The sequence below is a fragment of the Eurypyga helias genome, unplaced genomic scaffold (genome assembly GCF_000690775.1).
Source record: "Eurypyga helias isolate BGI_N326 unplaced genomic scaffold, ASM69077v1 scaffold1719, whole genome shotgun sequence".
NCBI classification, from domain to species: domain Eukaryota; kingdom Metazoa; phylum Chordata; class Aves; order Eurypygiformes; family Eurypygidae; genus Eurypyga; species Eurypyga helias.
This window is the reverse complement of record NW_010269902.1, coordinates 31803-45827: the sequence shown is the minus strand read 5'-3', so window position 1 is coordinate 45827 and position 14025 is coordinate 31803.

Here is a 14025-nt window from a genome sequence, read left to right as displayed (position 1 = left end):
AGCAGATATTTGTGCCAGCCTGTGCTAAGTTAATGTATACAATCATGAGACATGTAAATGAAAAGAGAAATAGCATTTTTCTTGTAGAGGTGCACAGCTTGGGGACAAGCCCATCAATCTCTGAACATCTGAGTTTATAGCAAGTAAAATGTTAATAGCTCTCTGTTCCATAATAAAAGTCACTGGTGTAACTACTGTAAATCTCATTTTCCTCTTAAAGCGCAGCTTGCCCAGTAGTCCCAATGTTGTATTGTATGTAGTGTTGTTGGTATATTTAAAACCTACCTAACAAGCAAAACAAATACATGGGTGAAAATGGTGGAAAACAGAAGTCAGGTGAGTTAAACTTGAGCTCCAGTATTATTGTGAGGAAAAGTTACCTCCATGCTGATTCATTTCAGAAGTTTGAGAGCTGTCTGCTCATGGGTACACTTACAGAGTTATTAATCTGCAGTCACACAGTGCAAAAAACTAAACAATTTTAATAGGGTCTCCACTAAAGGTTTTTCTTTCGATAAACTCCAAGAGTCATGATGTTCTCCCAAAGTCAATGGGAAATGTTTTGTATTTCTATTCTAAAATAGCATTTTCTCCATCACCTCTTAAAAAGTAATAGAAGTCTAACACTATTTAGTGTCTTTACAATAGAAATTCTGGTGTGAGAGTAGGGTATTGATTTCCATTTATGAATAGTATACAAACAATGACCCTCAGTCAGAAACCGGATTTGAATTTCAGCTGATCCAGGGTGTTTTCTTCTTTTTCACCAGAAAACTGTTTAAAAAAAAATGTGCCAGTGTAAAATTTCCCTCTCTCTCCAAATGCTAGGACTACCTTGCCATTTTTTAAGATCTATGTACATAAACATGCCTGGGCAAAACCACAGAGTGATGTGTTTTAATTCAGGGGTGTGGAATATATGCGTACGCAACTGAACAGGAGGCACATACCTCCTGAATGAGCTTTACTGCTAATGAATACCTGCCACTGAACTATGCACACCTCAGCTACCTTTAGTTACTGCATAAAGCTACTCTTACCTTGTGGAAATCTGCTGTTGATTTCTTGAGGTACTGGGAAAGGTGTGTGTGATCTTAAAAATTAAATCCCAGCCCAGCGGTACTAATTAAACCTGCCACATAAATTTGATAGGTCCTGTGTTAGCAATATCCAAAGAAGGTGAACTCTAATAGGGAAGTTGCTTCAAACCTTGCATTTCCTAATAGCTACACAATTGCTGAATGCAAGTAAGGTATGCTCTGGGGTTTTTGTTTGTTTGTTTGTTTAAAGAGAGAGATTATCAACGTGAGCTTCAGGAGGCTGCACACCATGGCAAAGTTTCAAATACATCTTGATTTTCAGAGGTTCCTCCTGATTTGGAACTACTAGCTTGGGGCTCTTCTGCTCTTGAAAACATACATGTATTACCATCATTCATGTACTACCCTCCATGGACATGGAGATTATGTAGGGTCAAGCAAGCAGAAGATGAATGTGTCACAGTGTATTTTTTCTAGTTTCTTGCCAGATGGGAAAACCCATGGAAGAATATTAAAAAAAGGTTTTATAGTTTTGTCAAGGCTTTTGCTTGATAACAAGAGCTTATTTGCTTAGGTTCATACTCAGTTGTGGTTTTTTCCTTGAACACTTTTACCATTACTATTATCATGATAGTAGGACATCTCCTGTGTGATCTGTTTGTTTCATAACTTGGCTGTATTTTCAGTGTTGCGTACATTTATAGCAGTTTCAAGATACATGGCACTCAGTGGCGCTTACAAAATGAGTGACTGAGCGAAAGCCTGAATGATTTATTACTGCCTGCTATGACAAGTTTCTGAGGGGACATGCTGATTATGGATTCCAATAAGTATGTCTTTGAATAAAATAAAAATGTTTGTAGAATTCACAGCACAGCACAACTTCCTTCTTCATCCCTTTCTTTTTTTCCCCAGCACCCAGACAAATCTTTGCATTTTCTACCATAGACAAGCACAAAAAAGCGCAAATGTCAGACAATATTCCCTGTGTCTCTACACACATATGAACAAGGTTAATATTTGAAATTTCTTGCTTTCTATATAAATTTCCCTTGCTATTTCAGAAATGTGAAACTAATCTCAAATCGTTTCTAGATTATTTTCTTCTAGTGCCAACTAATTCACACCCTAACCCTCTTGTTACTCTGGGGACAGTTGTTATTCCTTAGGCGGGAATACTGAGCTCTACTTGGTCTAGTTGCCAGCATGAATGAGGAGAAAACAGTGGCTTAATAACAAAAGACACATCTCAGTGTGCTAATGGTGGTTACTAAAACCTACCTACACTTTCCTTTTGAAAATCATGTTCAAGAATGGTTCCTGGAGCTCTCCAGTGTCTTTGCTTATAGTAAATATAAAGTATTGAAATAATCTGAAGCCTCTTTACTCTCTGTGCAAGTTTTTAATGTGCTTCAGGTGACACAATGAGATGAATCATCTGTCATATGGGGGCATGTGATGTGTCTGTTGTTGCAGTCCTACATAGACATACACTTAGCACACTGCTTACATGATGGCATAATGCAGGCCTGCTATGTGATGTGACACTTGTTTCCTACTCTGTGTAGCAGATTGTTTTGATCAATCATGTATGGCAAGCAGGATTCCTTAATACAGAGGTGCTATAACATTGACATCAGTGTCAATGCATGGTATGAATGTGTGTTGCCCTGTGAATGTGAAGAAGGAATCAGTGTCGTGACTTGATCCCCATGTAGCAATCTTTGATAGATTTTGCCCTATATGATCACATTTTCTTTGTACAGTTTTGAAGTACTATATACTACTGCATGAAAATATTCTGTCAGTGTGGTTCTTCATTTGGGTTAATTTATCTTCCTGATCCAAGGGAGACTGCTGTGCTACTTTTGGTACTCAAAAAGCATATTAAAGTGTCTTGGTTATTTCTATTCAACACTGATTTTAGCATTGTGAAAATAATTTCAGGATTCTGCCATAAAACATAGTTTATTGAGGTAGTTAGGATTCACGTAAACATCAGTAAGGAGGAAGAGGTATTCTATCGGAAGGACGATGTCAGCACTAGAATAAACAAAGAAGACACGGACAGCAAAATGCAGTCTGGAAGTGAGAAGTTAAATGCAATTAACTGTAGAACTCATAGGATTCTGTGGCTGCTAAAATTTTATAAGGATTCAAAAGTGTTTGGACAAATTTTTGGAAGAAAAATGCATTGGTAGCTATTAAGCATAGGAAGATGATTCTATGATTCTAAGATTAGTCTGCACTAATGGCCACTACTTTTTTTATTCTGAGGAAAAGAGAGCATTTCAGATTAAATGGTAGGAAAAAGTGGCTGTACAGCTAAGCTACTTGAAGCACCTTTTTTCAATTGGAGTTGCCATGTGGCTGGTTTCCAGCTTGCCTACATGGTTTTGGTTTTAATTTGTCAGCTACTGGTGAGTCTGTTGAATGTTTGCAATTTTCTTAATCTAGGAGAACTAGGCACACTGCAGAATAAAGGTGTGCACCCACACCTGCACAGCAGTTAATTGTTCAAGGTGTTCATTTGGTTAGCCTAGAAACAAACCTTCATCTCCTCTCCCCATCCGTGTGCTCAAGATTAACTTAAAATCATAATACTCCTTTGGGGGATAGCATATGACAGCCATACCAAAATGAAGCTGACAAACACATTACAACTTGCTTAGAGCATCTGGTCACCTAGCTTTTTAATTATGTACAAGGAGCTTTATGGAGGGAATCTGTGCTAGCTGCACACCTTAGGTCTGAAATAATCTATAAGGCCATGCTTCAGGCTTTACCAGATGCTGCAGTGCAAGATGCCAGAATAAAAACAATAAGACTGAATTGATTAATGGGTTTTCATACTTTATTTTTCTTGCTGCTGTTCTGATCAAACTGCAGACACTGTTCATTTTAAAAGCACCCTAGATTTAGGAAGTAGAAATGATGACATTTTTTGTAGCCAATTACTTATCTTTCCCCAGTGAGAAGGTCTGTAGTGTCTTAAGTTGCCCATTCCTGGAGGATTGCTGTAAGACAGGAGAAAGTGGACAGGAATGCCATTTTTTCCTGCTGCAAACACCAAAAAATAAGCACAAAGGTTCACTAAAAATTCAGATTTCAATTCAGTTGAAAATAGGGGAAAGCAAAATTTCCAGCTATTGGTGGTTAAGTTTTCTCAGTCAGGTCTGAAAACATATACTTACAGCCTTCAAAAGCTCAAGTTGGTGGTGGTGGTTTGGTGTTGGGGTTTTTTTTTGTTTGTTTGTTTGTTTGTTTTTTCTTTTTTAAGTGAAGTACAAACCCATGCAAAGTATTGTGGGGAAAAAAGTAAGGAAATGTGAAATGCATTTAGAAGAAATCCATCCAAATCTAACATAGTGCTTGAAAGAAACAGAACCCATCTTTCTAAATATAAACTCAGTTCAATCAAATGTTCCCCCTTTGAACATGAAACTTCTTATGGATATGCAATCAGTACTTTGAGCCTCATATAATTAATTTTCTAACAGAACTAGCTGTCATCGTCAATTTTGATGTTTCTCCTAGCCTAGAAAAGTAAATGCTGGTTTTGTGGAATGAGCTGTGCTTTGTTTCATCTCATGTGACATCAGTGGAGTCATTAATAAATTCTGCGGGCAGAATTTTACTCCTGATGAAGAGCAGGCCAGAAGGAACACAGCTTAATGTTCATATCTCAAGAGGAGTTTCATTAAAGATGCTGGGAAGGCATCTCAGTGTGCAAAAACAGCTGTAATCTACATCTGAACTTTCCATCTGTGCTCTCTGTAATGGACTGAACCAGATGATGGGGCATCAATGGAATTCTTGGTTCAGGTTTTGTGATGAGCATATTTTAGCTATTTTAGCTCTTTCTTTCTCTTGGAAGGTAGAAATTAAGGTAGGGGGATGCATCCATCCCTCATTTTAGAAGGCTGTCTTTTTCAGAGAATAGTCAATATAGATAAGTCTTATAGAGAGGAAAAAAGAAACATAGTTATGGAATATTTGGCCTTGACAAGTTTTTTCCTAAACCCTGTATTTAACACAGGACTTGGGTCATATATGACAATTCATGAATACAATACATGAAGCATATCTGTGAGAAATCCCTCTTCCTGTTCATCTGCTTATCCCTCTCGTACACAGACATTTCCATATAATCTTATTTCTGTTGCCCTCTTTTAGACATTACTGTTTTCATTACACATTTTTTCAAATACCTTGGTTGGTATGCAGGGCAGTATTCCTAGACAAGTTGACCATTCTGAAGTTTTATGAGGAGTGCATGATTCTGTAAGGATATTCTTTGCTTCTGTTATCCTGTAAGTGTTAATGTTTCTAAGTATTTTTTTTTCCCGGAGGTAACCACAATGACACCTGGATGTAGTAAATTTGAAATACATTATAATCTTACATATTTTCCCTTCTTCATTCCAATAGCCATTCTAAGTGTAAACAGCTACTGCATTGCTCAATTGTTAACTCCTTAAGTTTTCCTGAAATTCCCTGCAGATGTTTCCTTTTTATGTAACATAACGTATTGTTTCTTAGAGAGTCAGATATTTATCTAATTCCTTGACTATTCACTACTGACTAATTCACTACTAATTTTCTGTGTGTGACTCTATACATTTCTCAAAACGTGAGAGACACTGTGTTAAGTGTCTTTCAGATTTTTGTGACTATTTTATAGCCAAGCCAAGACTCATGAAAATTTTACGGGTTAGTTTGCATTTGAAGTTCTGCTAATTTTTATCTAATTGCTCCAACAGGATGTACTGTATATCTACGAAGCTGGTCAAATTCATCCATGCTGCAAGTACATTCACTCTAAAGTTAAACTTTCTACACTTGATTTATGGCAAGTTCATGCCAAAGCCTACGTTGTAAATACCAGTGTGGCACAGCTCTTCCTGTTAGTCTTCTGTCTCTGTGTGAGGAGTATCAGAGGTGCCCTTCTAAACATTCACAGCTATATGGTTCAATACTGATTCCAAATTCATACAATATGTTGTGATACAAGAGTAATAGACTTAAAACAATCTGATATTAGATCTGATAGCCACCAATACATAAATGATGTCCATATTGTAGAAAAAGCTGTGAAACTTCCCCCAGGGTGATGATCAGGGAGAGTTGATTGCTGTGCTTAATTCATGTATTATCCCTTGCTCTTCTATTCCTCACAAAGAGCTAAGATTTTGGCCTAGTAAAATGTCTCACTCCTTTTATAGCAACTCTTGAGGATTTTTCTCCACAAGATTGAAGGCTCCTCTGGAGAGGCGGCAGCTGCTGTTACTTCCAGCAAAAGTGAGACCCTAGAGTAAAATTACAACAAGTGCTAATTAGTGAAGCCTAAAATGCTTAACTCATGATAATTTGGGTCCGGCAGACTCTTCCTGAGACTGTCTGCATTGACGGTAGGCTATTCCAGGAACCTGGCATCTCCCTCAGTTTTGCAGCAGTCTTACAAGGATCTTTGTTTCTCCATTTACCCTGCATGGTTGCCTGAGGAAGATTCAGCACAAACTCTCCAGGCAATCTGCTGCAGAGCCAAAAAATGGTCTTATTCCAGGATCTGAAGATTGGGATAGACAATTGTATTTCAGGGATAGGACCCCCCAGCTATGAATTACATTTAAACAAGGAGATGGAAGTCCCAAAATTCCCAAGTGAATTCTAGCTTCTTAACACAACCAGTCTCATTTTTCTCAATTTTCTATTAGTATGATTGCAAAAAAAAAAAAAAAAATCAGTACCAAAAACAATTTTAGAAAAGACAAAAGCTGCCTGCAAGCAATTTTTTTTTTTTGTCAAGAATATATGTAGCTGACAATGTTATGCTTACAGTGTCAGGAGAAAATAAGAGAAAATGCTGAAGCAAGGCAGGTGGCTGGTTGCATGTCTGACAGCTGAATATATCAGTAAAAAGGCCCTGCAGTCTCTGCCATGTGACAATCATAGTTAGTTCCCATGATTTCATCACAGATCTCATTATATTCAATGTCTACTTGCAGCCAAAACCCCTTTAAGCATGTTATCATGTGCCAGTTTCAGCTTTCTTTTTTTTATTATTTTTTCACAGACATTTGACAGTGTGACACAAATGTACCACAGGCAGGGACAACAAAAATTTCTCCCACAAATGAAATATAGCGCAAATGATATACTACATATTTATATTATTATTTGCTTATTTAGGTATGTGTTAATTGATTTGCAAATGAATGTGATCTTTAAGGAGAGGCTGGTCCGTATCTTCTAAACCCCTGGCAGCCCTGTGTTTGCAACTTCTAACATACAGAGTTCATCTTTGTGCTATACAGAACATCAACAGACAATCACACTGGTTTGCATCATCTTTTTTAACACAAGAAGGAATGACTGGTTTTAGCACTCAATTGTAAACATTGAGTGCTATTGAGTGCAATTGATGTAACACTTGCATCAGAGGTCAATGTGGGATGCTCTGCAATTGAAAACTTTGCACTCTGTAGGTCAGGGAGTCACAGCAGTCCATTCTATAAAGAAAGAATTTTCTGTAAGATAGAAGTACCCCTTTATGGGTCTTTTATTTCAACGTAAGAAAGCAGACTGAATGGCTTGCATGGTGTTGCTTTTACAGGCAACAATCAGAGGTGGATCAATAGTCAGCAGTACCCAAACTCTGAACAGTGCTATGCGTAGCTCACTCCTCTTTGGGTCATGGGTAGATTTTGTTTTTTGGTGTTTACCCTATTCCCTGAATAAACTTCCAGAGGTACCTTCCAAGATGCATGCTCTGATGTGTGTGCCTAGGTGTTACATCATATGCTTATTTGGGATTCCTTTCTTTCAGAGTGTTAAGATTTTTACTAATGGTGCTGTAACTACACCCTTATTCCATGTAGCCTCCCTTGATGTAACTGAAATGTACATCACAAAATGTAACATAAAATGTGAAAGTACAAGTCAAGGTAACACATGGTCAGGCAACTTTAAAGCTGCAACAGTTTCCTTCTCCTACCCTTACTTGTACATTTCCAAAGGGAGGAGTCAAGGTTGTTTGATCCTATAAAGTTCAAACTATTTTAGGTCCCTAGTAGAACCTGTGACACATTTTTGAAAAAGAGAAGCAGCATGGAGTTTTCTAATTCCTTTAGTTGTTGCAAGGAGTAGATTTCAAAAAAAAAAAGGAAAAAAGGATTGTATTATTATATTGAACTCACAGGTATCTTATGAGAAGTGAAGAATTGGTGCAGAATTGCTTCCAAGTGTAGGAAAACCATTTGGCACTTTGAGAATCAGGACGGCCTGAATAGTTGTCAGAACCAGGACAAATAACAAGTAAGAAAAGGACAAGGAGAGACCAGAATTGCCAAGGTCAGCCAGGTAACCTGCAGCACGCTGCTGAAGTTTAAAAAAAGCCTTGACTGTTGACTCTCAGATGAAATGCATCTGGCCAGAGCCCCATCGATGCTTGTTACTTTTGCTAGGCTTGACTGAGCAAAGATAATAAGGCTAGTAGAAGCCATCAAAGTTTTACTTGTAACAAACTCAAAAACCAGGATGAAAACATAAACTCTTCAACTCATTAGCCTTGTCTTGTCAATTTTAGTTACCTTTAACACTGCCTGTAAAAACAAGGCAGCCTGGAAACATGAAAGCTTACCAAGAGAAAAGACCCCTCCCTTTTCTCAGTATTTCTTCTGCAAAATTAACCAAAAACCAAAACCATACCCCTAGTGTCCATGGGGCTGGGAAAGGGAAAGGAGTAAGGCAGCCGAGCAGCTTTGAACGTTGCTTTATTAACAGGGTAGAAGACAATCAGGGAGATGCCCTGTGTATCTGCTCCTTTTAGAGGGGTGTTGCTGAGCTCTGCCTGGCTGGATCCCTTGCTATGAAGGGCAGGTCTGCCTCCTTAAAGGTGATTAACTTCGTGTAACGGGCATGCTATATGACAGATAACAAAAATTTAATCCTTTTTCATAGTTGGGTAGCATACATGTCTATCAAAACAAAATACGATGGGATTATGTCCCTTGATGTCGGATAACCCCTCAGACAAACAAACAAGTGATAAGATATAGTCAGGAGAAAGCAGAAACACGAATTGAGACATCAGATTTAATTTTAGCTTCATTTTTTTTGTCATGGTTTTAAAAATATTTTTAAATTAATATTTTAATATTCTCCCATATGAGGTAGATTTTTTTTTCAATTGAAGAAACACTACAGTTTTTTATATCTAAATAAAGAGATTATTTCATTGGAATGGAAATTAATTTATGATTTAATGTTTGGTTTAGCCATTTATATTATAAGCAATTTATTTTTTTCCTTGTTTCTTTTCATAATGTGACTTCTGGCAGTTTTACCCCTAATCTGTTAAAGTTCAGGAATAGCTGACTTTTCCACAAAACCTTTTCATCAGTCCTAGGAAAGAAAACATAGGGAGGCACATAGATTGAACAAGAGGCACAGGCTATTCTGGGGCACTTGGCCAAATCAGAGAGCTTGTGCAGAAGACACTGAGGCTTCTTTCTAGCTCCTTCTACCTGAGTTTATTTCCCAGGGAAAAAAGGCAGTATGGGGAGTGCAAGTGCGTGACTTTATTATATCCTGATTTGGGGATAGGAACATCTAGGAGCACAGAAGTTCTCCCAGCTCCACCCATTATGATGTAACCATAATCAGACTTCTTGTTTATCATTGTCTGTTGCTTCTTCTGCCCCTTGCATTGATGTCTTTTGGTGAGCGCTTGTGGGCGAGGTCAGCTGCACCTGTATCTGCTTGGTCAGCCATGAGTGCATTTGTGCAGGAAACGTATCCATTAATGCCCGTCTTTTCACGCTGGCAGCCTGATTTTACATCTGTGTTTCTTCCCTTTCAAAAGCCACCAACGGTGAAAAACCTGAATGTCTCATTAAAACAAACCTGATTATTAGGAAGTGGAATCAATTGCAGTTCACAGTACTTGGGTTCCTCATCAATATCTTCCTATTTTCATCCTTAGCAATCCCGGTTACTAGAAAACTGCATCAGAGCTGTTCCATGCTTAACATGGGCCTCATGCAACTAAAAGATGCATGACGTTCATGGTCTGGGTCCCTAAGCTCAAGGATTTCCATAGCATGCCCAGGATATATGAAAGCCATCTAAATTCCTAATTGAAACTGTTGCTTGACTAAAACAGAAGAAAATCATATGTGTGAAAGACTAATATAAAGTTAGTCCTTGATTTACAGCTAAACATCATAGGTGGAACTAGATGGTCTTTAAGGTCCCTTCCAACCCAAACCATTCTGTGATTCTGTGATCCTGATCTCACCATCTTCTGCTCCAGCTTTGTCCTCAGTAAAACCACAAGCAATATGAGTATAATAACGACTAGCCTACCGAAAGAATCTCTGTTCTTGTCACTGTCTCACAGGCATGCATCCTTCTGTGCACACCTACTCTCTTACAGACACACCTAGAAGTATGAGAAAGGATGAGAGGACAGATATATGAAAGCTCTCAATGTTTTCATTACTGGCAGGTACTCAGCTACTAAGGCAACAAGCAAGAAGCAACAAGCTGTATAGAATTTAACAGGATGAAGTAAGAAGAAGAATAAATCCTACTGTGAATCCTCTGAAGGGGACAAACTGACTGTCCTTTAAATTTTCTTAATGGAAATATTTAGTTACAGCCTTGAGGTACCCTGATGCTGCTATGCCTATAAGTCTTCCCTTTACCTACATTAAATGATTTGACATTTGAATGCATATTTCCTATAATGTGCTTTAAAAATCCCAAACAAACAAAAAAAATTTTAATATTATAATCTTCATAGATTGCAACGGTGTACTCTGCATATCTCATGCCATTTGAACTTAGTGAAGGCTGAATGTCTTTGCTGTCAAAGGATTTTTAAGAAAAACTTATTGTTGCTTTGGAAAGAGATTATTCTTGTGAAATATAAACTTTTATTTTTGAGGAATATACATTTTAGCTTTGTGATTTTAGGAATTCTTGGTCCTCAACAGAAGAAGTGTCCATCTTATAACATTCTGAGGCACCCAGATCGTGAATATATGATGCTTAGTTGCAAATCGTCTCTTAAGTAGACAATGGAGAAATTCTGAACATACTTTTTTCATTTTGCTTGTAAGTGGCCTGATCACAGACTGGCTACTGTACAGTTTTTGAATCATTTCTGACTCTCTGATCTTTTCACTATACAAGGTGAAGTGAATATACTTATTGTATTTCAAAAAATAGCACCTAAGGGAAAAATAGTAGCTATTTTGCACTTCAGGTACTTTCTATGCATTTGTATGAAAGGGAGCAAAAATACCACCTCATTTAGGAAAAAAAATGGTAACCATTTAGAGCAGTCAACATTGTCCGCATTTATATCTGGAAGGTCGGTTGCTCTTTTCAAGTTAAAAGGAGGAAAATGTAGCAAGAGGTGCATGTTTTGTACCTTACAGGTATTTTCTTCCTGTATTGATTGACTTCAAATGAAACTACCAGACCAAATGAGCACGGATAAGTTTGTCTGTAATGATGACTTTCAACAGAAGGGAACTTTGAAGTGTGAACGGTATATTTGTTCACAGCAGTTGTCTGAATCAACATTTCAATAAGACAACATTGCTTGCCTCTGGCAGCTAGAGAAGGCAACCACAAACTCTTGGATAAATGTCTCTTATGATTAAAAGGAAACTGAGATATCGAAGTGTTTCATAACATGGTATTTCTTTTCTTTCTTTTTGTCCCCAACACCTTTCCCCAAAGTCCATACTTGAAATCTTTAAAGATTTTTCTTGTCTAACCGACACAAGACTGCAGAGAGGAAGATAAAAGGCTGCTCCCAGCAACTTACAAACCTCAAAGTTGTTTGTGAGATTTGTACTGTAGGTTTCTATTGATTTATGTGCAAAATATAGCAGCATTTCTTATGTCAAGGCTTAGCAGAATTGGCAGCCAAAAATCCTGGTCTGTAGTACTATCAGATTCCAAATATGAGGCAAGCTGAGAATAGTCACCCCTTGTATGGGAGCTTCATCAGGAAAACTATGGTGTTTCTGTGGTTCCAGAATGACAGTCTCACTTTTATTTATAATTGTGTTCACTGTCATTTGTTACAGCCAGCAAAGGGTGTCATCCTAGTGGTATCTTACATAAATGTATGTACCAAAGCAGAACAAAGTATTGTCCAGTGCATGGTAGTAGTCTTTCATGTTTAGATACTATACTGAAGTGCATGGTGGAGTAATGTGACAATGCTCATTACCTGAAGCAGTGGAGGTTCTGACTTGATAGAAGAAAAAGAAAAATCACCAAGGACAGTCAAGCATTGGAGCACGTTGTCCAGGGACATCGTAAAGTCCCTGCCCTTGGAGGTTTTCAAGTCACAGCTGGATAAAGCCGTGAGACGGCTGATCTGTGTTTGGTATCAACCCTGCTTTGGGCAGGTGCTTGAAACATAGATATCCTGAAGTCCTTTCCAACTTGACTAACTCTATTATAACATCTTTTTCACATTCATAACAAGATTTCTGTTAAAATACTCAAAATTCCTTATAGAACAATTTGTTCATATTCAGAGATAAAAATCTGTGTTTGTGAAAAGCATATTCCCCAGACAACGTTTTAAGAGAATCAATATTCAGTGTTGCCTTTCTTAAGGAACTCCCAAAAAGGGCAGTGGAGGGGGAGGGGAAAGAATTGAAAATAGTTGCAGGTTCCTCTTTGCAGTTTATTTTTCTGAATGAGTATATGCCCTATTAGAAATTTTTATGGTTTTGCTGTGTATTTTCGTCATATAGTGATTGTTACCACCTGCTATATTATTTACAAACAAAGTAAGATTTTGTTGATCAAGACCTGGGGATTCTTCCAAAGACTAATATAATCATGCAGTATGTTCAAAAGTCATATAGAATATGTAATAGGATATAGAATTTATCCTTTTATTTCCCTAGAGCTTTCCCCACTCTGTGCAGATTGGAGGTATTGATTTTCAGGTCCCTGGCATACTGCCATTGAGAGTTCATTTTTCTAGCCATTAGCTATCAGCTTTCACACCACAAGAGTATGCAAGGGCGCTGACGCCAGCAGCTCCTTATGCTCTGTTAAACTTCGACACTAATTCTGGTTCTTATCACAGGTCACACACAGGAGATCTGGTTTTCCTCCTCTCTGACACCTTGTCAGTCCCCACAGAATCACCACCTTTCACAACTTTCTTCAGACACCTCCTAGGCGTCTCTGTCTTCTACAACCCTTTCCTTTTCTCTTTCTTTTTCCCCCCTTTTTCCAATTTTCCTTCTTTCTTCCTGCCCACCACCCCCCTTTCCTTTCTTCTCATGTTCACGTTTTTCCTTTTTCCCCCTTCATCCTACTGTCTTCCACCCACGAGTATCATGACTGTTTCCTTCCTCCCTCTACCCAATGTGTTCTTGCATTCATGCATGAACTGGCTGTGTCCAGAATTCCATTTCTCACGTCTGGCAAGGGAAAATGTTCTTTCCATCTTAGTCTTTCTTTGGCAAGGAACAGAAAGGAGTTGAGAAGCTGAGCTCCACCTGTAAAACCATGAGGGTAACACCTAGAGAGTCTCTCTTGCCTTCTTGGAAGGCCAGGGTGGGCGTTGCATAGGAGCAACAAGTCTCAAGTGACACTCATCTAAACAATCACATACAATAGGGGAGGTTTTTTTTAAGAGCCCAGGAGTGAGAATAAAAAGATTTAAGGACTAGAGAATCTTCTTGTGATGCAGATACTGACAGATGGGGAAAATGGATGGTCATATCTGTGTTTGAAAGGACAGATCCAAACAATCAATGATCTGTGATAAAAGCCACAGAGGAATAGAAAACCCAAGACCTATGTCTAAATTTCAGGGTAAAAAATTCACAGTGACAAGAAGTTTCGAATTAGAAAGTAGAGAAAACATAGAGAGCTAGTACAGAAAGTAGTCCAAGATTAAAAAAAGAAAAGAAAAGAAAAAAAAAGTTTAGTT